The sequence below is a fragment of the Perca fluviatilis genome, chromosome 5 (assembly GCF_010015445.1).
Source record: "Perca fluviatilis chromosome 5, GENO_Pfluv_1.0, whole genome shotgun sequence".
NCBI lineage: Eukaryota > Metazoa > Chordata > Actinopteri > Perciformes > Percidae > Perca > Perca fluviatilis.
Window position 1 is genome coordinate 5,352,616 of NC_053116.1, and position 18,435 is coordinate 5,371,050.

Genomic DNA, 18,435 nt, shown 5'->3' on the forward strand with positions numbered 1-18,435 from the left:
TTTTAGCAGACAAAGTCGAGAAGGCCACAAAACCGTGTCTCCTTCTGCCTCCTGAGATAAACTGTTGTTTAGGCTAATGTTAGGAACAGAGAGCAGAGGGGAAGGTGAGACAATGGTTTGACTTTTCATGATGTCCTCTTTTCAACTATGGCCATACTAAAAGATACATTTAGAGGGGTGGCTTAACAGAGTTTCTTCACTATATGATGTTTGGATGTTTAGACTTTAGGTTAGAAAGACATTTTCAGTTGTACCTTTGAAACTGTGTTTTCTCCATTTGCAAATGTAAATAAATACTCAAAGACCAAACTTTGGTTTAATTCTCAAATGGTCATTATTCGTTTTTATTTTGATCATTGATATTTCTAAATGCTGCTGCTTCATAGGAAAACTTCCACCACAGTATGTGTATATATGTATATATATATATATATATATATATATATATATATATATATATATATATATATATATATATATATGTATATGTGTGTGTGTTGCATGTTACATTTACACAAAGCTCGCTCTATTTTTCCTTTTCAGTTTCTGTGGGGGCTTGTGCTTCTTCTCCTCCGGGAAAACACAACCACGTTGCGTTGTGGTATACGGGAGTAAAATCTAGGGTACTCAAATTAACTGTGCATTGTGGGCATTTTATAGTGAATGAAATTAACAGCGGAGAATTCGAACACCACTACAAGATGGCGAACACACCAGCAACGTCCTGCTACACCCTGTAACACCCTGCAGTGCCCTGCTACGCCATGTACTACTACAACTACTATTTTTAGTCATATAATAGTTCCATTATCTTTATTGTGACTATAATTGCCACTGTTCATCACACCCCCAACTGGCACCAAGAGACCTTTTTCACGGCAGACATGTTGACATGTCATAGTAAGAAAAGCACAGGTGTGTTCAAAACCATTAATGATGGCTGCATTCCACTTAGTAGAGGCCCTGGTATTGTGCATGCTGACTTACTGAAATATCTTACTGGGACACTTGATGGAATTGAGCCATCGTTAAGGTTATCAATTTCAGCTGTGCTTTTCCTACTATGACAAGTTAAAGACCCTGTTTACACGTACGTGGTTATTTTTAAAAACGGAGACATTTACCTCCGTTTGTACCCTTTGTTTACACGCAAACGGAGAATTCGCCTCTGAAACCGAGTCTTTCTAAAATCTCCGGCCAGAGTGGAGATTTTTGAAATCTTCGTTTGCACGTTTGCATGTAAACTGAGACAAACGGAGGTTTAGGCAGCCGAGAGAGAGAAAAGGAAGTGATTCGTTGCTGTTGTTGCTATTTTCGGGCTACAGGTTTGGCATGCTCTTGGCTGCATTGACGGCATATACACACGGGTACATGTAAACAAACACTTTTCTGAAAACTGACAGCTGCGTTCACTTTTTTCCCCTACCTAAACTCCCTTCCACCAAGGAGTTGGCGGTAGTTATGCTTCAGCATGTATTCAGGTTGCATGGACTTCCTAGAGATGTTGTGTCTGACCGGGGTCCCCAATTCATCTATCGTTTCTGGAAGGCATTCTGCAATCTTCTCGGAGTCACTGTGAGTTTGTCTTCTGGTTACCACCCCTAATCAAATGGCCAGACTGAGCAGCTCACCCAGGAGTTGGAGGTGGGTCTTCACTGCCTGTTTTCCAGGAATCCTGCCAGTTGGAGCAAACAGCTAATTTGGGTGGAATACGCCCATAACACTCTGCCGTGCTCCTCCACTGGCCTCACTCCCTTCCAGTGTGTGTACGGATACCACGGCTCTTTGCGGCTCTGTAACAGGAGGTGGGAGTTCCCTCAGTCCAAGTAGTTGTTTGTTGGTGTCGGCGGACGTGGATCAGGGCGCGCGTCAAGTCCTTCTACATAAGTCTTTGTTGTACAAGAAGTCTGCAGATCGCCGGACGTCCAAGGCTCCAACCTATACTGAGGGTCAGAGAGTATGGCTGGCTACCCGAAATCCTCCCCTTCGCGTTGATGCCTAAGTTGGAATTTGGTTCATTGGTCCATTTCCTGTCAAAAAAGTTATTAACCCTGTTGCTGTGAGACTGAAGTTACCTAGGACCATGAGGGTTTATCCGACCTTCCACGTGAGCCGTGTGAAACCTGTTCAGGAGAGTCAGTTGGTGCCTGAGACTCCCGCTCCCACTCCTCTGCGCATTGTTGATGGAGGCCCTGTCTATACCGTGAAGTGGCTTCTTGCTGTCAGAAGACAAGGGAGAGGCCGTCAGTACCTGGTGGACTGGGAGGGGTATGGGCCCAAAGAAAGGTCCTGGGTGTGATACCCTCCATCTCCCTGACACAGTCTGGATAAAAAATGGAGGGGAAATTGAAATGCTGATAAGACCTTTTCACACAGACTTTTGTAGAAATTTGGACACAGATTTTTATCTAAAAAGGATATTTTATGAAAAAAAAATTTTTAAATGTAAGAGAAAGTTTGGCAATGTTAAGAGGACTTGGGGAAAATATGTAAATGAAGGTAGTGTTGCCTTGACATTTCTTCCCGACTTACAAAACTTTAAACCATTTCTCCCTCACACCTCAGCTTCACGTGTCTTGGTTCCATTATGGAGTTATATTACTATCTTTATTCAAGAGCGCATTATTTCAATTTGAGAGCATTTCTCACTGATATTACGTTCACATTTCTTGCTCTCACACTCAAATAGTCACTGCTCGTGCTTGATTTGCTCTGCTTGTGCTCAAACTTTCTGCCTGGACTCAGATATTTTGTTGTTTGGACAGATTTCCTGCTCTCAGCTTTGAACCTTCTCCTCACACTCAGGCTGATTCTGCTCGCTTACAAATCTTGCTCTGCTCTCGGATTTCTCCTGCGCGCTCGGATTTTTTGGTGTTATAACCCTATCAAAATTCAACAACCAATAGAATGCCAGCTGTAGTGTTGACCAATGAAATGATCCCTGCCCCGTTGAAGATGCGTTCAATTTACTGTTGAGGGCGGCTGCTCTGTAACCAAGTTTAGCTATGTAGCTACCCCTGCGCCGTCCATTGCTTTATTATAAGTATATGTCAACAATGTGCACAGAGTGGTCGATGCACTTTCACCTGCACCCGTCAGGAAACTGGAGAAAGCTTTGAAGTGGGACATATGAAGTTATGTCCACAACTACGAGGGTGAGTAACATAACTTAAGCACCTAGCTAGCTAGCTAACATGGCGCTAACATATAGCCTAGCTTGATGTCCATAAACAAATAGATTTTCTGTATTGTTTAGCTAGATTGAACAACATATGACGGACAGTATGTGTATATTTGATGACCCTACTTTGTATTTTTTCCTCATTTGGTTAACCATGTTCCTGGGATTTGGCTAATTTCATATTAGAGCCAGTAGTAAAAAGTGTAATATAACTGAAAGAACACAAGAAACTGGATTGTTTGTCAGTTTCTGCATCACTGTTGTGTTCACCAGAATTTAGTCTTCATTCCTTCATTTAACATTAGTCTGAAAATTATGAATTCATATCAGTCTGTTTAAAAAGTTGTAACATTAAGTACAATTTCACCACTATAATGAAAACAGATCTAGAAATGATATGGTTTCTTATTTGCTCCTTAAAATCAGTTATTTTTTAAATTAATACAAAGCAAACTGAAGTGAAAAAAAGTATTTTGTTTTACTTTCTTTTCATCCAGGTGGGGCTGAGGGGCTTGACCCCTGTTGATCTGTGTGTGTCATATCACCAGCCCATGAAAGCTAGAAGTCACCCTGCTGCTCCAGATCTACCTACTGTATGGCTGGCTACAGACTACAACCATCTTCTCCAGATCTACCTACTGTATGGATGGTTACAGACTACAACCATCTTCTCCAGATCTACCTACTGTATGACTGGTTACAGACTACAACCATCTTCTCCAGATCTACCTACTGTATGACTGGCTACAGACTACAACCATCTGCTCCAGATCTACCTACTGTATGGCTGGCTACAGACTACAACCATCTGCTCCAGATCTACCTACTGTATGGCTGGCTACAGACTACAACCATCTGCTCCAGATCTACCTACTGTATGGCTGGTTACAGACTACAACCCTCTTCTCCAGATCTACCTACTGTATGACTGGTTACAGACTACAACCATCTTCTCCAGATCTACCTACTGTATGACTGGTTACAGACTACAACCATCTTCTCCAGATCTACCTACTGTATGGATGGTTACAGACTACAACCATCTGCTCCAGATCTACCTACTGTATGACTGGCTACAGACTACAACCATCTGCAAGTTTTGTTTGTAGTTAACATCAACAGCTGCACTAAAAGTCTCTTGGGTTCATATGGGACTTGGTTGTTCTCCATACTGCATCATACACTATTGTTTTGTTATATTAGTACAGACAACAGTAAGTATCATTACTTAATCACAGTATATATTATTCTGGTGTACACGGTTGACTTAACTCACTGCTATTGATTATACATCACTTTAGCTTGCCACTACCTCATAACTTTACATTAATTGCTCTTGTATAGTTAATTTATCTTCTACTAGTTGTATATACCTCCTTTTAATTGAATTATTCTTATCTTTTTTCATAACCCTGCTCACAAACTCACCTGTACCTGGGTCATCTGTTTGCCAATATCAATGTTCCTGCTACAGTAAATCCTATAGGCAAATTGTACTGCTTCACCGTAGTATGAATCATACACTTTTAAGTATATAATATTTCACACTTTTGTGTGAAATATTGTGCAATTTGTTATGAATTACTCATAGTTTCGACAATGTAAATTAAAGCTATTTACCAAGTGTGAGCTCTGGTCAATTTAATTGTACGGTTTGTTTTTTTATAAATGTTATGGAAAATGAAAAACCATTTGCCTTGATCAGGGTTTTAATTTGTTGCAAATATGAACATGGTTTTAATAATCTCTTATTGCTCTGAAAAACTACAATGATTTAAGAAATATCAGTGATACTTATCAACATTTATTGAATTGATTGAATATATTGGCAGACATTACAGGCACCTATTCATGTCAACAGATAAAACAATAGTTTGTTCTCTCTTTTATCACTTTGATTACGCAGTTGATGGTGTAGAAACGTGTGAAGTCCTTGTAGATCTCTGGCACTTTGAGGACAGACAGATCCAGCAACTCTCCACTGTTGTCTTTATATAGTATGCTCCTATTAAAGACAAATTCATAGACATCAACACATAATATATTAGGTATACATAGCTTTTAACATAACATCATTACTATCTTACCTTGTCTGATTTGGTTTTGTGGATATCAGTAATTTTCTCTCCCAGGCCTGGTTGTGTGTGGATTTAAGCAAGAAACATACATGCACATAGTGCATAGACCAGTGTGCTGTGATGCAGCTCAACAGGGATACTTCAGTCACACCTGAAAGAAGAGAAACAAACAAACAAAATACTTGTTCTTTTCTGCTCAGTTTGCTTTGTATTAATTAAAAAACATTTAAGTTGCAAATAAAGCACATAATTTCTAGATCTGTTTTATTATAGTGGTGAAATTGTACTTAACAGACTGATAGGAATTCATAATTTTCAGACTAATGTTATATGAAGGAATGAAGACTAAATTCTGATGAACACAACAGTGATGCAGAAATCCAGTTTCTTGTGTTCTTTCAGTTATATTACACTTTAGTTTTTACTACTGGCTCTAATATGAAATTAGCAGGAACATGGTTAACCAAACAAGGAAAAATACAAAGTGAGGTCACCACATATACTGTCCGTCATATGTCGTTCAAACAATCATGTCGCTAAACAATAAAGAAAATCTATTTGTTTATGGACATCAAGCTAGGCTATATGCTAGCACCATGTTAGCTAGCTAGCTAGGTGCATAAGTTATGTTACTCACCCTCGTAGTTGTGGACTTTCTCCAGTTTCCTGATGGGTGCAGGTGAAAGTGCATCGACCACTCTGTGCACATTGTTGACATATACTTATAATAAAGCAATGGACGGCGCGGGGGTAGCTACATAGCTAAACTTGGTTACAGAGCAGCCGCCCTCAACAGACGTTCTAACGTAAATTGAACGCATCTTCAACGGGGCAGGGATCATTTCATTGGTCAACACTACAGCTGGCATTCTATTGGTTGTTGAATTTTGATAGGGTTATAACACCAAAAAATCCGAGCGCGCAGGAGAAATCCGAGAGCAGAGCAAGATTTGTAAGCGAGCAGAATCAGCCTGAGTGTGAGGAGAAGGTTCAAAGCTGAGAGCAGGAAATCTGTCCAAACAACAAAATATCTGAGTCCAGGCAGAAAGTTTGAGCACAAGCAGAGCAAATCAAGCACGAGCAGTGACTATTTGAGTGTGAAAGCAAGGTTTTGAGCGCGAGCAGTGACTATTTGAGTGTGAGAGCAAGAAATGTGAACGTAATATCAGTGAGAAATGCTCTCAAATTGAAATAATGCGCTCTTGAATAAAGATAGTAATATAACTCCATATTCCATCCTGTTCCTTTCTTCCCATAACATCATCTCTCATGAATTTTAAATTCAAATTGCTTTCTGTTTTGCGCAAAGAGCCTATCTTGGGGCTTTGTTGAATACTTGATTCTAATTGGTTATTCTTTAATAGCAGCCTGTTGCTATAGACCCTTTGCAAACACGTGACCACGACCACGTGATGACGCCATGACGGACGGCGGAAGTACAGTCTAAACAGTAGCAACAGTACACCGATGTAGTGGACGAGCGGGAAGTTTGATTATTTTTAAACAGTTTAAAATAAATAACACTAAACTTCATGGCTTCTTATATTGAACAAGTTGTCGTGCCGTTATCGGTCGAGTTAGGGCATCTGGTAGGTGCTCACAAAGAGCGGTATTTGGAGAAGTTGGAGATAGCAGGATTGGATACCGACCCTTACCTTCGTCCTCCCTCCGTTTTTACGGACCTCATTAAATCGCCGAGTCTGCCTGACTTCAGTCCACATGATCTGTACCACTATGTGGTAAACGGGGTATCACCATACACTGGTGCTGATCTCAAAGCGTTTAAAAGTCTGGATGCTTACCAGTTCTTTGTAGCTGGCTGGGTTACAGGTACCCGATGTTAAGCTAACAGCGGGGGGAGGTACCTCATAATGGCAAAGGTAAGACATCAATCTAGGGTATATTTTGTATTAACATCTATTCTTTACTTAAGTAAAGATTTATATACACGTAGCCTATGTTTTTAGAGGACATGGTCGGTTGTGGCTACCCACGTACCGTTGTTCCAATGCAACTTTCTAACGGATGCCTGAACGCATCCCAGCTCTGGGAAAGTGCAGTCATTCACATTCATCACGTTAATCCATAAAGTAAATCACGGAGTGTATATGATCAGTAGTTACCACACATAATTGTAACATCTAGCCATCTTCTTATCTGTGATTATATTCGCTGTAGCCTATGTTAAGATTTGACCAGTTAGACACAGCATAGTAATTAAGATGTATTCACAAGGGGCATTTATGGTGTCACTGCAGCAGTAAACAATATCATTCAAGTAAAAATAATCAATATATGCCACATTCTGTAATTGTAGGTCCATCATAGCCAGTCACTGTCTGAAACCCAACTACAACCATGGGTTTCTTTGAAGAAGGATGGGACAGTCGTGTGCGGCCACTGTACATGTAAAGCGGGCCTGGGAGAGGTGTGCTCCCATGTAACAGCTCTGCTGTACGCAATAGACTCTGCTGTTAAACATCTGGAAGACAAAAGCTGCACTGATGGGCCCAGACAGTGGGGACTTCCTCCTGTGAAAGCGGGCAAGGCTCTGTACGAAGAGGGATCGGGAATTGATTTCTCAAATCCTGCCAAAAAGCGTTGTGGTGTACACAACAAAAGCCATTCATGTTGTCCATCTGTGAAAAAAGTGTGTGTGTCTGCCGCAGCTATAGAACAATTCTACAGGGCTCTGGATAATGCAACTCCAAACCCTTCAGAGAAGAGTGGTATCCTACGAATATTGCCGCACTACTGTAAACAGTTTCAACCAAAGGTGGTGTCTCTGGGTCTACCACAGCCCTTGACCGAGTTATACAGTGCTCAGAACCGGAAGCTGTCTGCCTCTGACCTTGAGAAAAAATGTGATGCGATGCAATGATATGGAAGTCACACCAGAGCAGGTATATGCATCTCTCTTAATCTCATGACTAAAATGGTCATGTCATTAATTTCATCTTCTATAATTTGCAATGTTGTAGGCAGTAAAAGCTGAGGAAGAGACACGACAACAGGGGAAGTCAAGGCTATGGTTTGACATGAGGGCTGGTAGGGTGATGACATCCAGGTTCAAGTCAGCTGCAAGGACAGACCCTACAAATCCTTCCAAATCCCTAATTAGGCAGATCTGTTACCCTGACCTATGCAGATTTTCAACAGCTGCAACCAGGCATGTGTGACATGACACAAACATACAGTTTCTGTTTTTAATTTCACCATAGTGTAAGTGAGTAAAGAAATTAGATGTTCTTTGAACTGTTATGTATCAACTGTGGAAATGTATGCAATCCATTTTGTGATCTAATGTCTAATGTTTTGTGGCCCCTGCTTTGTTAAAAAAAAAACATCAAAGAAACAAACACAAGACAAAGAAATGCATTATTAATTAATTTAATTAAATTAATTAATATTTATTGCAGTCAGTATTACAAATTCTCACCATTAAATTACAAACATGATGAAAGAGTGCATAGTATGTGCTATTAAGATTAGGCCAATTTTGGGTACTGACATCTATAGTACTTACAGTTCTTAGGGAAATGAGAGAAGAAATCCAATGTAAAGTGCACTGAAAGAGCTACGATGACTTAATAACATTATTTTTCTAAATGTCAGATGGGGTTGTGAACATAAACAAAAAGCCAGAGAGACGTATGAGGCTTACGCTGCACAACAGCATCAGGACCTGAGTGTTCGTGATTCCGGTCTCCACATTGATCCCTCCCATTCCTACCTTGGAGCATCTCCAGATGCCTTGCTGTCCTGCTCCTGCTGTGGCGATGGTATTTTGGAGATCAAGTGCCCACACTGTGCCAAAGACACCGGAGTCCTCAGTGCCACTGAAAAGAAACATTCATGCGTTGAGAAAACGGATGGTACATATGCACTTAACAGAGATCATCAATACCACTACCAGGTGCAAGCCCAGTTGTTTGTGACGAGGCGGAAGTTCTGCGACTTCATGGTGTGGTCTACATCCGATTTTTTCTTACAGAGGATTTTGCCTGATGCTGACTTTTTTACAGAAGCAGTGCAGAATGTCGAGGCCTTCTATAGGTCAGCCGTTTTATCTGAGTTATTGGCCAAGACATATACATGCCCAGATAGACTATTGTCAGACAAAACACAGTCCACAGACTCACAAGAATTGAAGGAGGAGTAGGGCGTTGTTCAAAACATGTGTAGTGTTTATGAAGAATAATTAATACGATTTAAATGTTGGTTGCGTGTATGTATGTATGTATGCATGTATATATAATCAAACAACAGTACTTGGTTACATTTTAGTGAGATTTGTCAGTGTGTAATTCTATATACATTTAATATTCATTTATAAAGGAAAACAGCACGGTCAAAAGTAAAAAAGGAAAAACATCTTTCGACACGTTTATAAAAGCCAACGTAAATTAAATGTACACTCATATACAACTTCCTTTGTAACGTTTGTCCTGCATGTTTAAATTATGTACAAAGTGTGAATGTGTTGGGGAACTGACACATGACAATTCTAACAGGGTTATAAAACAGCGTGAGTGACAGAGTGACAGCTTAATTTTTCGGTGAAACCGTGTGACGTAGACACAATACTGATAAATGCTCTACTTTTCCCCCTATTTAATACTGGTGACATCTTAATCTCACCACACCACAAAAATATGACCCCTCTGCAAATTCATCCACGATCATGTGTTTATTGTTCAAGAAGCCGATGATGAGATTACATGCATGACAAAGGCTATCTTCTACATGGCCTATGAGTCGCCTGGACCCACTGTACACACCATCTTACATTACACAGCCACTAGACTGATAGCCTACATAACTTCAACAATATAATATATGGTCTTAAAAGAGCTCTGATCTAGAAATATTGGTTTTATGCAGCAACTCAAAACAGTACTGTTAAACATTTGATTGTTAATGTACTGGTACAACTATTTACACTTGGAATTGTTAGAACTGATTTAATCAGCTGGCACCACGGAGGGGCACAGATTTGTCAGGGCACAAGCCACTGACTATTTTGTCAAGAGAGGTGAACTCCATGCAACATTCTGTACTTGGATTGTGTGGACCAATTACCCTCTCAACATGTATGCGGACTGCTGCAAGTTTTCTGGAATCTTCCAGTTCAACAGCGCCCAGCTGTTTTTTCCCCCGTGTAAAGGCAGGAGTTTCAACCCTCGCACAGTACAAGCCAACTTGTTCCTGAATCCTAAAGCCACGGTCTGCTAGGATCAAGTCTCCAGGTAGGAGATTATCCAAAAACCCACTGTTTGCTGTAATATGAGCATCAGTTGTCCGCCCACCCCAGCCCTTGGAGATGAAGGAGATTATCCCTTGTGTAGTTATACCTATTAGGTATTTTATGGTGTTGTGTGATTTATACTGGGAGTATGTTTGTGCCCTTGCCTTCAAATCTTTAGGTCTGTCAATGGTAATTTCAAAACAGTCTATTACTGACATGCAATGCTTGAAAGACTTTCTGAAACACATTGGCAGAGATGTTTGGACATCATCTCTGTCAGGCCATACCACACATACAGGTACTAAGTTGTCATTTAGTATATTAATGACATTTGTAAAAACTCTTGAAATTGTAGACATATGAACACCAAACAGATATGACAAAAAAGAAATTGGAAGGTTAAGCCTGATCCTCAATGTCAACAGTAGCTGATGGAAGATAGTGATGTTTGCCGTATCCTTAAGTAATGGCGTTAACAGATCAATCATTGCCATAAACACTTTACAGTTGGGCAGTCCTGTAAATGTTTTAAGTTTTTCCGGATTTTCAAAAGTGCTCTGTTCCAGATCTGAGGGCTTCAGCTTCTCCTTCAGAGCAAAAGTATCACCCCGGAGTTGCTGACACTCAAATTCAAGTGACTGTAGTGAATGTAGTCTGAAGTGAGGTCTGTTTGGCACATTGCATCACATTTGCCACTAGTTTCACTGATACTAGCCTCTTCTACAATCTCCTCTTCAACAATCTCCTCTTCAACAATCTCCTCTTCAGCCTCGCCTAACACATTCCTCTCAGCTGAGAGATTGAGGAGTGCCCTGGCAGCTTCGCGTTTGGACGACTCCCGCCGCTTTTTTTTCTTCATTGCCTCTCTGACCTCATACTTCCCTAGACTTCCCAGCGCTCGACGCTTCTCAGGGGACTTGGTGTGCGCAAACACTGACGGCACATAATCAGGGGATAACGGGTCATCGCTCTTCTGTCCTGATAAAAAAAATCAGTAAGTCGGTCATCAATTACCATCCATAGGACGTGCCAAGTGTAGTGTTAACTAGCCTCATATGTGGCGATGTTTCGGTTGCCTCTAACGTCCATTTAGGAGAATCAGAGAGAGCGCATACATGCCTAAGTGGCACTGAAATCCGCGTTGCTATTCGGTCCGGTAGATAACGGTCGTTAAGGCACTGGTGCCGTATTAGCACCGGGTCTCTCTTACCCATGATCTTACCTTGTAAAAAATGCTCGCTGCAAATCCTGGAGTACTTGGAAGGCTGCCAGTCCTTTCGGCTGATAGCAGCAACCCATCGCTGCCTTCTCTCCCCATCAAATGGTACTCGATAAAAAGATATATTGGCTTTACCCTGTCTATTAGCAAAGCCCACCGCACAACAAGAAATAACCATTTTATTACACGAACGAAAACGAACACGTACTCGTTTGGCTTGCCGTCCGTCTACAGCATAGCTCTTCCGCCGTCCGTCATGGCGTTCAGAATTCGCGCGAGAAGAGCGTGACGTCACGTGCAAAGGGTCTATAGATGCAGTTCTGATCATCGACTCTGTGGACCATTTTTAAATTAATAAAATAAGTTTTAAAACTATATGTTGTGTCAGACTATTGATTTCTTTAGTAAGTAGCCGTGTGATAAGCGGGATAAAATAGATCGAGAAGGTCATTTGTACAACTTGAACCCCTTCAGGGTGAAGCAAGACTCCGATGCAAAGCAATACTAATACTGGCATGTTTAGCCTGATAACACTTTTACTACTCCTGTTATCTCCTCTACTATAGAGCATCATCTCTATTTGCTGGCTTAAATCCCAGAGAGGGAAACCTTTTCACATTTTTCTGGAAATAACATCTTCTCTGACAGATAACAGCTTGCTTATGTGGTTCCGTTATCTATGCTAACACGGCCAAACAGCTGGCTGTTAAACGCAGAATTAAACTAGGTCCTCTGCACTTTTTCCCCCCAGAGAGGAGAGCAATCTGATTTTCATGATCACAAAAAGTGTGTGTATGTGGGTATATAGGGTGAGTCACAAAGGTTCTGCGTAAGAGTGGGTGAAGGGTAGCTCTGTGTGTGTGTGTGTGTGTGTGTGTGTCCAACTTGACCTTTGTCTCCACAGCGGCTGGGCTTGTTAAAAACTTTCCTTGTAGATCTTTCCCTCTCTCTCCTTTTATCTGCACCTGCTGTCCCTTTCTTCATTTGCCTTTATTTATTGGTTCATCAAAAAGGGACAATACCCATTAATAAATATGAATGTACATGTGTCAGTGTCTTGTGTCTGTTCTTTTCTACTTCCTTTTCTGTTCCTCTCCATCCTTTTCTGTTTACCTTCAATCAGCCCATCTTGACACAGATCCCATTTATGTTTCCTTCATCCTTCTCTCCTTCACCCTTATCTCTCACTCTCCGTATCATCCATTCAGTGCCACTAAGCGACAGGGAAAACATTGGGCCTCATGCAATGATATATTCAGATTTATATCCTAAACGTTTTTTTTCAAGACAGATTTTCCAAACTCTCTTAACGCCACAAATGCGCCATTTTCAAATGGCTTGTTTTCAGCTCGATGAATGCCATCTTTCCATGAGTCAGTGCACATTTGTAGATTGATCATTCACACAGTCAACACCCCCATATTTTTATCTAAGCCAGTTTCAATCACAAAAATGTCACCCAAGAGTAAAAAGAGGAAATTCAATCAATCAATCAATTATATTTATATAGCACTTTACAGCAACCAGCAGGTATCCAAAGTGCTGTACACCAGGAATCAAGTATAAAACAACATATCATACAATAAAAAGAATGAAACATATAACACAGTAAAATCAGAAATGGTTACAAAGAAACAGGAGAGTGAAATTGTCACGTCACCACTACTATGTATTAAAAGCCAGTCTAAACAAATAGGATTTGAGTTTGGACCTAAAAAGAGCTACATCCGTAATAGTGCGAATATCAGGGGGGTAACTTGTTCCAGAGTCTCGGGGCAGCAACTGCAAAAGCCTGATCACCCCAGCGTTTATACCTTGACCTTGGGACTTCTAAAACCAGCTGATTTGAAGACTGCAATGACCGGTTGTGCTCATGCAAAGTTAAAATTTCGGACAAATACTCTGGGGCCAGGCCATTTAAGGCCTTGAAAACAAACAATAAGATCTTCAAATCTATTCTAAAAACGCACAGGGAGCCAATGTAGGGTGTAGAGAAAAGGAGTTATGTGTGCATGTCTAGATGTATTTGTTAAAAAGCAAGCAGCAGCATTTTGAACAAGTTGAATGTGTGTAATGGAGGGCTGATTCAGACCAACATAAAGAGCATTACAGTAATCCAACCTTGAACTAATAAAGGCATGAATAGCCTTTTCTAGGTCGTGCCTGGGAGTTTAGTGTGACACTGTCATTTGCTTTCATAGGCAAATAAATTTGCAAATCATCTGCATAACAATGAAATGACAGGTTGTGCTTGTCTATAATAGCCCCTAAAGGCAACATATAGAAAACCGAATGGGGCCAAGAATGGAACCCTGGGGTACCCCACAAGAGAGAGGAGCAGCTGACGAGGAGAGGTCACCAATCATGACAGAAAAGCTCCTATTTGCCAAATAGGAGCTAACACAATGATATTTCTGTGATATGAATCAGATTGTACCAAGATTGAAATTTTTGAAACAGAGTTCTGTTGTAAAAAGGCTTGTACCTGTATGATTTTTTTTTTTTAAAGATATATTTTTTTATTTATTTTTTCATTTTAAACAGAGCAGACAAACACACTTGAACAAGAACAACCACCCTCTCGCACCCCCAATCCTCTGCAGTCTCGAGGAAAAGAAAAAACAAACGAACAAATAAAAAAAAAAAACAGAAACTAGAACTGCAAGCAGTTATGAACGGGGTCCAAGCCTCCCCGGCGCCAGTCCCCCATGGCGTGAGTCTCCCCTGAAGAGCCCACTGAATCGGAGCAACGAAAGGAGAACCCAAAGCACGATGGCGGCGAGGCAAAAGTCAGGAAATTTGACCAAGTGCGAGCTCCAAAGTCTGTAGTGAAATGCAACTGCAAATTTTCCCAAAATTGTTACGCTCCAGTTAGACCAAGAACTGAGAACAGGCACACAAACACAGATGAGTGGTTTAGAGTGTTTATTAGAAACAATGTAGATTGTGGAGAAGGGAAATGGCCAGGAGAGCAGCTCCGGGTGGGGTCGAAGCTGGAGATCAGAAGGCGGGTGTGTGGCCAGGCAGCGAAGATGAGGGCTGGGTGGAATGGCTGGTTGAGAACGGAGCGGCGAGGTGAGTAGGCAGCGAGGAGGCAGATGAGAGCTGATGAGCAGCACGTCCAGAGGCGGAATCTGAACAGCGATAGAATGCGGCAACAACTACGCTAGAAACAGAGAAAACAGGACTTAATTCTCTCGAGCACAGAGTAGAGCCACGTTACCACGACAATGGTTGCAACGAACTGGCGCTGAAGAGGTGAACAGCCCGGGTTGATAACTTCTGGTTGATTACTAGAATGAGCTGCAGCTGGCTGGAGCAGAGCAGGTGAGAGTGGCCACACCCCTTGACCTAGATCCTCTTGGAGTGACATGCCACAGCCGGTGGAGACAAACACAGACAACACACACAAGGGAAAGGGGAACAGGAAAACAGGCAGGGACAGGGAGACAGACACTGATCCACAACAAAAATAGTGTGACGCCTTCTTCTTTTTTCTGTGGGTCTTGTCTACAGATGTATCAGGAGGTAATCAGCTGATGAGCTGCAGCCAAGTCCAAGTAAAATGACTGCTTGACAGGGCCATTTGTAATTTGCAACACAGCAGTCAGACACATTTCAAATACAACATTCATTCATTACTGACTACTGACTTGGTTTCATCTCACTATTTGTTTGTTTGGTTAATACAATTTGATTAATAAATTCATATTTCTGTTAAAATCCAACCTTTCGACTCCCTCTTTTGTTGTGGTCTCACCCTTAGGTAAAAAAGTGTCTGTGTGTGCTCTGTGTGTGTTCAGTGAAACAAGTTTTAAAACTGATATGGCCCTTGATGTTAAAAAGGTTCCCCACCTGTGATTTAGGCCGTTAATTAATGTGTGCTTGTTTTCATTTGTAGTTATGGTCTAATTTGATACAAAGTTTTACCGCGATTTGACACACAGTATGATGCTAGGTTTGGGACAACAACCCCAACTCCAATCAAAACAATACCATTTGAAACTCATTATCAACAAAACGTTTATTTTTTGTGCTCATAATATTTGTGCTTTACTTTATTGTGTTATATATCCTTTTTTGTGCACATAATATGTTTCCAAAGTCCACCCAAAAAGGACTTACCATCTCCAACAGAAAACATGTGCGACTCCCAACAAAGATGGAACAGAAGTGAGATGTCTCACTCTGTAGCTAAATCAGAGAGCTCAACACACAGGGTAAAAAGAGGAGCTGCACCAATGTGCAGTACAACAAAAATATGGTGTTTTCTGAAAATTAAACAAACCTACTGTGGTACAACCTCTAAATACAATAACATCCTGAAAATGAACATAATAGAACAACTTTATAAATAAAAAAATAAAATTAAAAATCTAACTTGAAGTTTGTTGCTGCTCCGTCCCAGCATCATCTCTCCATTAGGAACATCTGCAGAAAAGATAAAATACATACATTGTGACTTTGCCTTTTTTATTTCAATAATCTTCTTATAACCCAATCAAGAAACCATTATATTTGACACGTTCCATATTGCTGTCCCAAATGACACACTACATGTGCTAAATTGTGGGTGAATTGTAAGAGAGAGTCAGTTTTGTTTATAATGTGAATTCCAGGATGGTAAATTAATTTTCACCTCTCTGTACTGTCATTTCCTCCTCCTGTTCCCTCTGCTCCGCCCCAGCCTGGGCAACGTCTGCAAGAAAGATAAAAAAGTATGCCTTTTTGAATTACTATAATCTTATAATAACCCTATCAAGAAACCATTATATTTCACACACTACATGTGCTAAATAGTGGGTGAATTGTTACAGAGATAGTTGTGTTTATAATGTCAATTCCTGAACGGAAAATCTTTATTTTCACCTGTCTTTATTGCTGCTAGTAACATTTGTTGTTAAGCTGGTTTTGATGCAAAAATTAAGGACTGCTTTAATTTAATAGCCTATCCTTTTAAAAGAGTAAAAACCAAGTAACATGAGCTATCACTTGAGAATATGCTGCACTATGCATATTTATTTATGTATTACAGACCACAATTTGCATATACTGTATTTTGACTCTTTACTATATCTCAGCAGTGACAGAGATTGTCTATTCATGTTTGTTGTGTTATTACTTTATCACTTTCACATATCCTTTGACTTACTTACACTTCGCGCCGACCTTGTAATGCCGACTTAATCCGCATTTTATGTAGCCTTTTGTATTCTGTATTGTATTGAACGTGAAACTGTATGTTGTCTTCCACGCTTATGTTTTTCTAGGTTGCTTTTGCAAATGACAGCCTGATCTCAATGGTTTACCTGGTTAAATAAAGGTAAAATAAAAAAATGTATTATAAAACTTTATGTATAATTTTCTTATGTCTACTTTATGTGTATTTTTCTTATTTTGATGTGCGTGCATTTGTTTTGAGTTGCTGTAAGAAGGGAATTTGCTCAGTGTGGGATTAATAAAATCTATCTTATTTTATGGTTATTGGTCTGGCCACCCAGTTACCTGACTCTAGTCAAAACTTTTTCTTTCTTTCTTTTTAACAGGTAGTATTACACAGTCATACCATCACAGTCATAGCTGTGACAATATGCGGCATAACTAAACCCTTACCGTTGTTTCTAAAAGCTGCCATCAAGTGGAACAGCTCAAGCTCCTGCGTGAGCTGTTCCACTTGCTGCTGTAATGCCTCTTTCTCTCTCCTACGGCTATCCCGCTCCTGCTCCAACGTTCGCCGGAGCCACCTTTCACGATTTTCAACAGCCCTCCTGCGGCGATGCTCCCGGCACACCACATCCATAATCCCAGTGATGGCCGCAATCAACTGGGGGAACAACACTGAAAAAAAGAACATGTTGGATTAATTTTATTCAATAGTGGACATTGGTTGCACACAAATGTTTTGCTTTGTCAGCAACTTAAACAATTGAGTTAAATTAACACAAGTTATTCATGTTCAATAAACCTGTGTATTTTGTGTTGATACAGTGCAATTAAAACATGTTTTGATAAAGTAATTGGAACATTTTAATCCTTCACAATTGTATCACTTTATTTCAACACTATTCAATAAATTTTACTTTAAAACTATTTGGTCACTCAAATACTACACGTTTCTTTCATATTACATGTTAGTATTATATTCTAGTGTCAATTACAATTATTATTTTTTTTTTAGGCCTTAAAACAGATTGTATTGTTCTCTGAAGATGGTTGCCTGTAACCACTAGTAACCTTTCAAAATAAAATGCCTAATTTCACTGCAGTGACAGTAGGTAAATAATTTAACTGACATTACTGTTCTACTGTTAAACAAATCAACAGTGAACAAGTAATGTCAGTTTTTCAGTTTTACCGACTCAGTCACAGAATGGAAATTAGACTTTTTCTTTTGTAAAAGGTTACAGGCAACCATCTTCGAAAAGAACAACACAAATATTATGTTCAAGGTCTCTATTATCAAGATTAAATTAACTAACAATTGTAATTAAACAATTCTAACTATATTATTGATTTGAAATGCAAAAACGTTAGTTAACATTGCCATTCCAGCAATCATTTATTTTAATGTCTAATACCTTTCTATTAACATTACCCATTTTTACCAGTTGCATGTCAAAACCTTTATTCAAGAGCCATAGGATAAACAGTAATACAGTGAGTGTCAAAAATTCCAACACTGACCTCATTGTGACATCTTGGTTCAAAA

At 40.1% G+C, this 18,435-nt stretch overlaps 1 long non-coding RNA gene across 1 annotated transcript; it reads right to left on the bottom strand.

The window, feature by feature from the left end:
• Nucleotides 1–4,993: 4,993 nt before the first annotated feature.
• On the bottom strand, nucleotides 4,994–6,158 carry LOC120559615. The gene is made up of 3 exons (XR_005639336.1): nucleotides 5,897–6,158; nucleotides 5,269–5,410; nucleotides 4,994–5,186 (listed from the first exon to the last, which is right to left on the bottom strand). It is a non-coding gene; the product is annotated as an uncharacterized LOC120559615 (long non-coding RNA).
• Nucleotides 6,159–18,435: the final 12,277 nt, after the last annotated feature.